The following is a 12,775-nucleotide window of genomic DNA, read 5'->3' as shown; positions in this document are numbered from 1 at the left end:
GAAGTTATTTTATAGAATTTCGATTTCAGTTTTGCAGGACGACGTGAAGTACGATTCATTCGTCATAGGGAGTGACGAAGGTTTGGAAGTTCTATTCCATTGTCGTCGGCAGTTTTCCGAGGTCAAGACCCTTGAGCTGTTGGTCAAGCTTGTAGATGTGGTCTCCAACTCAGGTGGTTCCAACCAGAATCTCCAAGCTCCAGCAACGGAAACCTGTTCTAGTTCGAGGCTTATTAGTGCCTCTTCATCCGTGCCTGTGATTGTACCTGAGGCAATGTTGGTAGCCTCACTGTCCGTCGTAGCTAATCAGAAAAGTAGGTATCACTGATATGATGCCAGTTTCATTACACGGTGGAATACCGGATGGTATAGAGGATGCATTGCGAAATGATGTTGATGATGATGATGCCGAGCCGGACATTATTGCCGATGATAGTGGTGATGACATAGCAGGTAGTAATTCAGTAGGGGTGGTGGAGCATCTAGTTCAGGGACTCAGCAGTACCCCCCACACTTTTTAAATTTGGACTTGAATGCCATGAGACAGCAAGGGATTCCTAGCGAACCTGTTGGATTTAGTGCCAGAGATACACAAGATACTGGAGGATTAGTGCAGTTTCAAGTTAGTCAACAGTTTTAGGATAAAGTGGAGGTCATGTTAAACGTGAAGACCTATAGCATCCGATGCATAGTTTAGTACAAAGTGGTGTTGTCTGATTATCGTAAGTACTATGAAAAGTGTAAGAAATTTGGCAACGGGTGCGCATGGTTGATTCGGATCATTCTCCGTCAGTGTCGAGGTATTTGGGCGGTAAAACGGTACAATAGACCTCATACTTGTCTAGTCACGTCAATATCGAGTGATCATAGGAGTCTTAATTATCATGTGATCTCGGCATTCATATTGCCTACGGTTAGAGCTGATGCTGCTGTGTGTATCAAGGTACTGCTGAATACGACAGAGGCATATTTCGGTTTCAGACCGACTTACAGGAGGGTTTGGTTGGCTAAGCAGAAAGTCGTGGCACAAATTTAAAGAGATTGGGATGAGTCTTACAATGAGTTATCGCGATGAGTACTAGGTTTCTAGATGACGATGCCGGGTAGTATTGCAGTGTTGAGGACGAGTCCCGTGCGAGTTGGTGGGCAAGTGGATCAGTCACATGCCTATTTTCACCGGCTTTTTTGGACATTTCTACCATGTATTGAGGCCTTCCGACTTTGCAAGCTGTTGGTGAGTATTGATGGGACTCACCTGTATGATAAATACGGGGATACATTACTCGTTGCGATTGTTCAGGACGGAAACTTTAATATCCTGCCTATTGCATTTGTACTTGTGGAGGGTGAGAATGCTGAGTCGTTGTCATTTTTTCTATTCCACCTCCGCCAGCACGTCACTCCACAGCCGGATATTCTAGTGATATCAAATTGGCACAATGGTATCAAGGCCCCACTTGAGGCTCCTGACGGAAGTTGGCTACCATCTGCTGCATACCGTGCATTCTGCATTCGACATATGGCGCATACCCTGCCATCGTCTCATGCTACCGATACATCGGTGAAACTGCATAAACAATATAATAAATTGTCTCTTATGACCACATCAAAACATATTTATATAACAATACCTACTAATGCATCTCTTAATCCAAATAATGCCATAAATACAACCAAATAATATTCTGGTACAAACACAATAAAATTACATATTCATCAAATTGAGCCTAATAAAAATAATTTAATACTAATAAAATATTTTTACTAACAACCCAAATCACAACATCGATTCCTTTGATTAGTCATACTCTAATTAAGTTTCACTAGACATTGTCTTCACTACTCATATTCTTCTACTTATTTGTAATCATTATCCAAATTAGAACTTATTCGGCCAAACCTTTAGAGATTATTAAGCCACTAATCTAACCACTTTATCTACTTTAACAATTGTAATAATGACCATCATTAAAAGAGACAAAAAAATATGAAAGTAAATCTTTTAATACTATTTTTGAAAAAAAATATATGCACTAACCTCTTCACTGATGACACTAGCAATATGAGCAACTCCATTCAAATAATAAAAACGGTCCAAGTTATCCCCCATTAGGTGATGTTTCAAATGTTAGAGTGTTTGGGCTGAGGTTTTTCCGAAATTCAGTGGGCATGATTTTAGATTATTGATTCGAATGAGTCCAATTCGAATTACCATGGGCAGAAAACCGTGTGTAATTCGAAATAGCCATAGTTGAATTACTATAGGCATCCTACTGTGGGTAAATGGAAACGGTTTGTGTCGAATTACTATGGGATCACGTCTTGCATAAATCGAAATACGATGATTAGATTTACTAGGGCAGCATGCATGCATGCATAAATCGAAATAGAGTGATTAAATTTATTAGGACAACATGCATGTATGCATAAATCGAACCAGAGTGTTTTGATTTACATAGAGAGTTAAATCTAGTCTGACTCATTCGATTTACATAGAGATCAAAGGTAAATGGGGAGATCCATATAACGTTTTTTTATTTGGGTGAATTGTGTAATATTATGTTGGGTTTGGTTTAATTGTGTGTTTTATCCTAAGATTATCAAATTAGTTATTATATATTTATGTATATTTATATATAATTTTACATATATGTTTTCTAAGATAAAATTTAAAATATATATTCTCAAATTAATCTTTAAAAAATTTTAGATTAGTCATTTTAATTGTCATCAAATTTTTATTCTCAAAAAATTCTTACAAAGTATTTCTGATGATTTTTATGTAATTTTAAAAGGAGACTAATTTGATTTAAAGTGTATTTTTTGATAACTTAATTGTCTAATAATAAAATTTGTTAAGAATTTCTATATTCAATACGTATATTGAAAAATTAATTAAAAATAACTCAAGGATTAATATGTTCCATGAGAATAATTTTAAATAATAAAAATTTTAGATACTCAAAAAATTTTTAAAGATCAAATTGAGTGTTTATTGGCATATATATATATATATATATATATATATATATATATATATATATATATATTATTGGAAAACGAATTGGGAATGCTAGCCCATATCGCTTTGGAAAAATCGAATTTTGTTTTATTATTGGAGGAATTCTTAAGGATGTGTTTGAAAATAGGGACAAATAAAGAAAATAGGGATATAAAAGCAAAAAATAAAGATATAAGGTGTAGGCATTAGAGATTGGTAGTGAGTGAGTGCCCTACAGATATAGCAGAGAGTATATTCCAGATTTCAGATATGGAGATGACGAGGAATAAAGGAGTTGAATTTTATGGTGGTGGTGGTGGTGCTCATGCATGTTAGTGGGGACTATGAGGTGAGGTGACTCAAAATTAAGGCAATGCCACCAAACCCATCCAAAATGCTCTGACACCAATTCATTAGCTTTGATTCCAAATAATAGGGAACAGCCCTTCATTATGTACTTCTTATACCATTTTTGTTCCAACAAGATTATGTGATATAAAACGAATACGGGAAATTTAACTAAGGTGTTAATTTCCTTTTGGAAAACGGAGATCTAAAGTACCTATGAAGAAAAAATTCATTGATTTTTGTTCAATGTATGCCTTAAAAATATTGTTATTGTAAAGAAATATATGCTTATCTGTTATGCATATAGTTTTTTTTTTTTAGACTAATGGATAGAGGGTTTAAATTTTTTATTATGGGTTAGAACTTAGATCTAAGATGAAGTTATCTATAATATTTTTAAGAATACAGTATAACTTTTGTTTTTAATGTTTTTGAAAAGATTTAAAAATATCTTTAATATTTAATTTATTTTAATTTTATTTTTAATATTTTTAACATATTTCAATTTTATTTTTATTGTTAATTTTTTTTAATAGTCAATATTTTTCTTTTCAATTTTACTCTTCTATTTTTTTTTTTGCTTCATTATTATCACAATCTCTTCTTTCTCTCCTCTACCCTTTTAAGTTTTAACACTAATAAGCTCTCACCCCACCGCACTACATTCACACTCACGACTGCTACCCTATCTCTTACTATATCAATATAGCCTTTATTCAAAAACAAAAAAAAAAAACAAAAACAAAAACAAGAAAACAAAAAATTTAAATCAATTTGGGTGAAATACTCATTTTGGTTCTTAATAATTTTTAGAGAGGACTACGAATTTTTTTTATAAAAAAATATTTATTTCGATTTTTAATAATTAATTTTATGATATTGGTTAGTCTTTTTCTCTCATTAATCTTTTTTCGGAACATATGATATACTAATTATTAATATATTCTTTATTTAATTTTTATAAATAAAAATAATTTAAAAATCACTAATATTTTTTAGTTTTAGACAATAAATTTAGCAAATTTATTTAAAAAAATAACTAAAAAGGTAAAAAAACTAACAATTACTTTTAAAAAATAATGAGACTCCAACAAAAAAGAATTTGTTTTAGTTGATTTCTAACAAATAAATCAACAATTTAACGTGCTATATAAATTTATTTCGTTAATACAAAAAAAAATATTAACAAAAAACTAACAAATTTCATAGAAATAAAATTTAAAGACTAAAAAAAATATTTTTTTATTAAAACTTTCATTGTCTTTTAAAATAATTATTTTAAAGTTTTTTTTCAACAAACATTCATGCATGCACTCTTGAATATATTGCATCAAAGCTTGCAAAATTTGTTGTCGAAGAAGGATCAAATTTTAAAATTTTTACTGGTTGACAAAGGGAGAAAGGTTTTACCTTCTTTCCTGTCATGCAAACATCAATTGATATTGAAAACCTTATAAAGTGGACAAAAGACTTCTCCATAGATGATAATGTTAATACTACATTCTAATTCCTTTGCTTCCATTTATTTTCTTTTATCTCAAATGTTCTGGTCCCAACTTTGAATTTACATATACTTCAAAAGTTGATATAATAAATTATTATTATCATTATTAAATAATCATTATATTATATTACTACATTACAAAGATATTAGTAAAGATGCATTAGTAAGGTGAGAAATAAGGTGGGCAGGTGGCAATGATGAGAGTAATAGTAGTGCGGTGGGATGCCGTGGTTGTAAGGTGGTGGAGCACGGTGGGAAGTCGGGTGGATTAGTGGCGGTGGGGTAAAAACTTAGGTGAAAAAAAAAAAGAGCGATGAAGCAGAAGGTGAGGAAGGTAGAAGGGTAAAATTAAAAACAAAAATATTGACTATCAAAAAATTAATATTAAGAATAAAATTAAAATTTATCAAAAAAATTAAGGATAAAATTAAAATAAATTAAATATTAAAAATATTTTTAAAATTAAAAAACTTAAAGATAAAAAAATATATTTTATCTTTGTAACAATAAAAATTTAGGTTAAACTAACATGTGTTCTTAACATGTGTTCATAGTGAGCATCATAAGTTTATTATTAATAAAAGGTTTTAATTTTTTTCATCTAATCAAAAACAATTTTAATGCATTAAAAACCTACATTTTTTTGTATTTTCAATATTTTTTTTAGTTTATAATCTTAACATATGTACTTAGGATACAAGATAAATAAATTTATAAAAATTAAAAAAATTATAATATACTTTCAGGCAAGGAGTGCAAGATATTAATGCAGGAGATCCAGGTAAAGTTGAGACAAATTATTTGAGGTCATCAAGATTTATTAGCGGGTGAGTCCAAAGTTTTGTTAGGTTATAATTAATGGATTTATCTATCTTATACTCTAAAAACATATGTTAAGATTATAAATTAAAAAAATTTTATTGAAAATACAAAAAAAATTTAATTTTTTTAAATTAAAATATTTTATTCATAAGAATAAAATAGGCATTGTCTATGATTAGAACAACAAACACATAAATTGGGGATCTCTCAAAAGCTCAGCTCAAGCTAAAACGCTAAGCACTAAGAAAAAAAGATGAAATACACCAGAATAAGAAAATTAGAGTACATGGACTTGCATGTCTTGAAGAAGATTGCGAGATGACGCCAAAATTTTTTCTATTTCCTCAGAGCCATCCTCGAAAATGAACCTATTTCTTGATTTTTAGATTTGCCAACATAGAACCACCAACACCAATATAAAAAATTAAAGTTTTTAATGCATATATTTTATATCTATTAAATAAAAATATTTAAAACTTTCTAAGCTTATATGTTAACTAAATCCATAATTAATTAACTTTCTTTTGTTAATTAAAGGCTGAAACAATTACTAATTAAGAGTATGGTTAATTTTTATATGCAGATTCAATATTTTTCATCGCCTCAAAGTTATTTAGGTCGACATCACAGCTTTGTATTTTTGATAAGCAAAATATCTCGTCCTTAACAATTCTTATATTTAAATAATAAACATGATATTTATTTTTTTTATTTTTTATTTCTAGTTTTCTTATCATATCAAGCACAATAAATAATATAACTATTTTTAAAAAATATTAAGTAAAAAATAGAAATGCATTCAATGTCATCATAAGAATATATAGAGCATTATTTCCTAATATAATTTTTTATTTTATACTCATTTTGAATGATTTATGGACAGGGTGTATCAAGTCATCAACTACTTGTCATGTTGTTCTAAACCCAAAAACAGAAAGTATAAGTCAAAAATACTTTGCAGATTGCAATGAGAGCAAGTGCTCAAGACTTGCAAATAATGAACTGGATGGAAGCTCAAAAACTATGGGGTTATGCAAAAACTGTTTCAAGGTGAGAAAGCACTAATGGGGTATGAATTGGTGAAAGGATGATTGTTATATAAAAGGATGATGATTCTCTCAAAGAACTCCCAATATATTCCATAGATTTTACAGAAATTTTACAATTCAATGATGGGGGACATTCAGGTTGCTTCTAGACTTTCAAGAGGTTAGCGGTTGTGCTGTTTTAGAAGGCATGAAAAAGACAATTACGAATTATGTACGATTGTAGGATGTGTGTCAGTAAAACAAACACTCTACCTTGACACTAATAGGGCTACAACCTCTTCCTATACTTGAAAATGGTTGGAAAGAGGTAACTAAAAATTTTATTGGAGGACTTCCAAAGGTAATAGTCAAGGATACTGGTGCACGAAATTGTGATCACTACTTTTCACAATTCAAATAATCCTCGGTAATGAGTCCAAAAACTTGGTGCTCAATACCATGGCATAAACACAACTTCGCACAACTAACCAGCAAGTGCACTAGGTCGTCCAAGTAATAAACCTTACGCGAGTAAGGGTCGATCCCACGGAGATTGTTGGTATGAAGCAAGCTATGGTCACCTTGTAAATCTTAGTCAGGCAGACTCAGATGGTTGTAGATGAAATATGAATAAAAGATAAAGATAGAGATATTTATGCAATTCATTGGTAAGAACTTCAGATAAGCGAATGGAGATGCTTTGTCCCTTCCGTCTTTCTGCTTTCCTACTGTCTTCATCCAATCCTTCTTACTCCTTTCCATGGCAAGCTTATGCAAGGGTTTCACCGTTGTCAGTGGCTACCTCCCATCCTCTCAGTGGAAATGTTCAACGCACCCTGTCACGGCACGGCTATCCAGCTGTCGGTTCTCGATCATGTCGGAATAGAATCCAGTGATTCTTTTGCGTCTGTCACTAACGCCCCACAATCGCGAGTTTGAAGCACGTCACAGTCATTCAATCATTGAATCCTACTCAGAATACCACAGACAAGGTTAGACCTTCCGGATTCTCTTGAATGCCGCCATCAGTTCTGGCCTATACCACGAAGACTCTGATCTCACGGAATGGCTGGCTCGGTTGTCAGGCGAGCGCTCGGTTGTCAGGCGATCAACCATGCGTCGTGTATCAGGAATCCAAGAGATATTCACCCAATCTAAAGTAGAACGGAGGTGGTTGTCAGTCACACGTTCATAGGTGAGAATGATGATGAGTGTCACGAATCATCACATTCATCAAGTTGAAGAACAAGTGATATCTTGGAACAAGAACAAGCGGAATTGAATAGAAGAACAATAGTAATTGCATTAATACTCGAGGTACAGCAGAGCTCCACACCTTAATCTATGGTGTGTAGAAACTCCACCGTTGAAAATACATAAGAACAAGGTCTAGGCATGGCCGTGAGGCCAGCCTCCCAATGATCTAAGAACTAGAAGTCCAAAGATGATCTAGAGATCTAAAGTGATCAAAAGATTCCAAAGATCAAAAGATTAAAAATACAATAGTAAAAGTTCCTATTTATAGGAAACTAGTAGCTTAAGAATTACAAAGATGAGTAAATGACATAAAAATCCACTTCCGGGCCCACTTGGTGTGTGCTTGGGCTGAGCATTGAAGCATTTTCGTGTAGAGACTCTTCTTGGAGTTAAACGCCAGCTTTTATGCCTGTTTGGGCGTTTAACTCCCATTTTGTTGCCAGTTCCGGCATTTAACGCTGGGAATTCTGAAGGTGACTTTGAACGCCGGTTTGGGCCATCAAATCTTGGGCAAAGTATGAACTATCATATATTGCTGGAAAGCCCATGATGTCTACTTTCCAACGCCATTGAGAGCGCGCCAATTGGGCTTCTGTAGCTCCCGAAAATCTACTTCGAGTGCAGGGAGGTCAGAATCCAACAGCATCTGCAGTCCTTTTCAGTCTCTGAATCAGATTTTTGCTCAGTTCCCTCAATTTCAGCCAGAAAATACCTGAAATCACAGAAAAACACACAAACTCATAGTAAAGTCCAGAAAAGTGAATTTTAACTAAAAACTAATAAAAATATACTAAAAACTAACTAAATCCTACTCGAAACATACTAAAAACAATGCCAAAAAGCGTACAAATTATCCGCTCATCAGATACTATTATGGTAGTAGTTGATTAGCTGACTAAATTCATTCATTTTTTTGTGCTCTCTCATCCATTTTCAACAAAGGACATGGATGAAATATTTATCAAAAGAATTGTCACTTTTTATGGGTTTTCCTTTTTAATTATCTCAGATAGAGATTGTTTGTTTATAATCTCTTTTTGGTTAGAGATGTTTAAAGCGGTTGACACAACCCTCAAAAGCATATCATCTGTAGACAGACGGACAAAGTAATAAATAATAAAAAAGTGGGTGAAAGCCTATTTGAGGTGTTTTACAAGGTCTAAATCGAAGCAGTAGCCTAAATGACTCCATTGGATAGAGTATTAGTACAATACTAATTATCATAATTCCATTAGAATGACTCCCTTTAAAGTTCTATATGGACAAGACCCTCCCACACTTTTGCGGGGAGGTGGCGAGGTAACTGTGGAGGTTGTTAAGGTATTGATGGAGGACAGAAACAAGATGTTAGATGAGAAAAAGGCACATTCCGCACGTGCTCAAGAAAGCATGAAGCACCATGCGGATAAAAGCCGAAGAGAAAAGGAGTTTTTAGTTGGGGACAAGATTTTCTTGAAGATACAACCTTATAAACTCTAATACAGAGGTGAAAATTGAAAATAATATTTTATGAAAGGTTAAAAGTTTTAAATACCTTGGGTACATCATACACGATAATGGAGAGATTGAACAAGATGTAAATAATATGATTCAAGCAGGTTGGTCAAAATGACGGAATGCATCTGATTTTATATGTGACAAAAAGGTGTCTTTAAAACTTAAACGTAAATTCTATCACACTGCTATCAAACTGGCTATACTTTATGGTACAGAGTGTTGGACGGTCAAAAAAGAGCACGAACATAAGTTAAATGTGACAGAGATGAAGATGTTGAGATAGATGAGTGGTCATACACGATTGGATAGAATAAGGAACGAAGATATAAGAGAAAGAGTTGAAGTAACACCTATTGTAGAAAAGATGGTAAAATTGCATCTCAGGTGATTTGGACATGTGAGAAGAAGACCGACAAAGCACCCAATCAGGAAGGTGGATGAGATGGAAGATGGACAAGGGATGAAAGGCAGAGAAAGACTTAGGAAGACCATCCATGAGGTGGTCAAACAGGATCTACACGTAAACGGTCTCTTTGTAGATATGTGACATGATAGAGCTCAAAGACATCATTTTCTTTGCCAAAAGAAGCGATTAAAAGTTGAGCCCCCGCTTTTATGGCCAATTTGAGGTGTTGGAAAGGATTGGAAAGGTAGCTTATCAGTTGCAATTGTCGAAAGGTTCCAGAGTGCACTCGGTTTTCATATCTTACTACTAAAGAGGAGTGTGTAGTCAGACATATCTACTCAACCCCTCCTGGAGGTGCTATATGAGGATTATGAAGTGCAAACAGTGCCGCAAGAGGTGTTGCCTATCTGCACAATTAATCATAATCAACTGGAAGTGCTGATTAAATAGAAACATCTACCGGAATTTGAGAACACTTGGGAATTGGCAACATCGATTCATGTGACTTTTTTCTCTTTCCACCTTGAGGACAAGGAGCATCTTCAAGAGGGAGTATTGTTATCTGCTCTTACATTACAGTAGAAAAAAGAGAGTGGAGGATAGAATTAGGGTTGGAAATAAGTCAAACCAGCTCGAGCTCGACTCGTAGCTCGATACGCTAAACTCGTGAGCTGGTGAGTCAAGCTTGAACTTGAAAGTGAGCTCATAAATTAAATGAGTCGAGCTCGAGCTTGGATAAGCTTAGTTCATTAGCTCATGAGCTGGCTCGATTTTATATATATATAGACACACACAAACACATATCCTATATGCATTTAATCTATACTTTTAATATTATATATATACATATGAAATAGTAATATATATATATATATATTAATGATCTTAATTATTTAAAATTTTATATTTATTTTTTATATATAATTTTGATGTAGGACATAAACAAAAAATTTATAATTTATTGATAGATAAAAAATATATAAAATTAATCTTTTTAAATATTTTTAAAATACATAAAATTATAGATTATGTTCCTATTATTTGAGCCAGCTCGTGAGATTTCAGTGAGCCGAGTTTAAGCTTAAGAAACAGACTCGATTGTTAATGAGGTGAGCTGTGAGCCAAACTCAAATTTTGTGAGTCGAACTTAAGCTTGGTCTCACTCGTCTCAGCTTGACTCACTTCCAACCCTAGGTAGAATAAGAAAGACAAAAAAAAGAGAATAATGACAATGTTAGTGGAAAAAACGTACGATATGGTTAGTTGGGATGATTCTAACAATTCTCATGATTGGAGTGAAGAGAGTATAAGTAGTAGCAAAAAATAAGGAGAGGACTAATGATTTTTATAATTGGAGTGAGGAGAGTATAAGTAGTAGCAAAAATAAGGAGAGGGGATACAGACTTGTGAAAAGAATTAAGGCTAGGCTAGGAGAGTGAGGCTGACTCTTACCATCATAGATTCACAACCATTATCTTTTCCTCCTTGTATTTCATTTCTTCTATATCAATAAATTCAGTGAAATCATCTTGCTTCACTCTTTTATTTTGTCTTGCTGTTTTATTTTTGTTAATTTCACTACCTCAGGTACCAGTTGTTATAGATTTCAGAAAATTTATTGACATATCTAAGATTTCAAGAACAAAAAACTTAGTAATATTTACAAACATGCATTAAGATTAGTCATAACTTCTCAATATCTTCTCAATATTTTCAAGCCCTTAGCTATAGCCAAAGCTGCCTCACACTGTTTAACCTTTTTCTAGGCTTTAGACAAATCGGACACCAGTATCTCTTTCTTAGCCTCTAATTCTTTCTTCATCCCCCTTAAAGACGCCACCTCAGCCTGCAAATTAGCCAAAGTGCTCTGAGTGGTGCCTAAAGGGGTCTTTTTCAACAAGGCCACGCAGAGCCCAGCCGTCTGAGCCTCTCATTGGGACATAACCTGGAGGTGAGATTCTATAGCCACATTATCCTACTTATAATACTATAAGAAAATATGTGCTTCTCCTTCCAGGATAAGGCATCAAAACCTTGTTCGTAGATGCCCGAGCTCGACATCTTGCGCTTCATGGAGGCCGGCTTAAAATTTGAGGAGGGGCGGATGGTTTACTTGCTTAGAGGGAGGAGGTATTAGTTTCTCCGAGGTGGAGGAAATTAGCTGAGGACCTGGATCAGGTGTAATCTTCACGGAAGCAGAGGCGGCCGAGTCCGACTTGGAAGGCGAGACCAACCCACTGGCCTCTTGCAGTTGAAGATTGCGAGCAACAACACTCTTTCTCACAGTCCGTAAATTTTGTTGCGGCCGACTTAGGAGCCATCTTTTTTTTGCATAACATCAAAAAATCAAAAACAACGTCAAGCATCAAATGTAGGATTAATGGCACCTCAAAAGAAAATAGAAAGAAGGCTACCTAGCTCAGATTGGAGTTGGTTGCGGTTCCCTATAAATTTCTTGGTATCCAAATAGGAAGCACGACCTTAACACTCTTGGAACAGGCCAACTACGCTTTCTTCGAGCTCGTCTAAATCATCCAAATTGTACTTAACTATCAACAATTTCTCTTTCCAGTATAAAGAAAAACAGGGTTCATCGTTCTCATTAAAAAAGAAAAGTCAGACATTCTCAACAGCTCAGATTTTGAATAAATAATTCCTAAAATCATGGAAAGACTCGTAAAAAATAGCAAAAACCTTTCTCCCCTCAACAGTCTGGAAAGAAATCCAACCTTATTTTTGGAATTAGAACTGAAAGGATTAGTAAGAATAAAGAGTTAAAGAAGACCTTCAGAGAAAGTTGGACATCAAGCTCCCGACACAGCAGCTAGTATATTTTCAAAAAACTCCAAGAATTAGGGTGCAGTTGGGTAGGAGCGACATTACAAGTCCAGAAGACATCAATCTCGAAATTG

Source organism: Arachis stenosperma, chromosome 6 (genome assembly GCF_014773155.1).
Source record: "Arachis stenosperma cultivar V10309 chromosome 6, arast.V10309.gnm1.PFL2, whole genome shotgun sequence".
Lineage (NCBI taxonomy): Eukaryota > Viridiplantae > Streptophyta > Magnoliopsida > Fabales > Fabaceae > Arachis > Arachis stenosperma.
Note: the sequence above shows the minus strand (reverse complement) of the source record.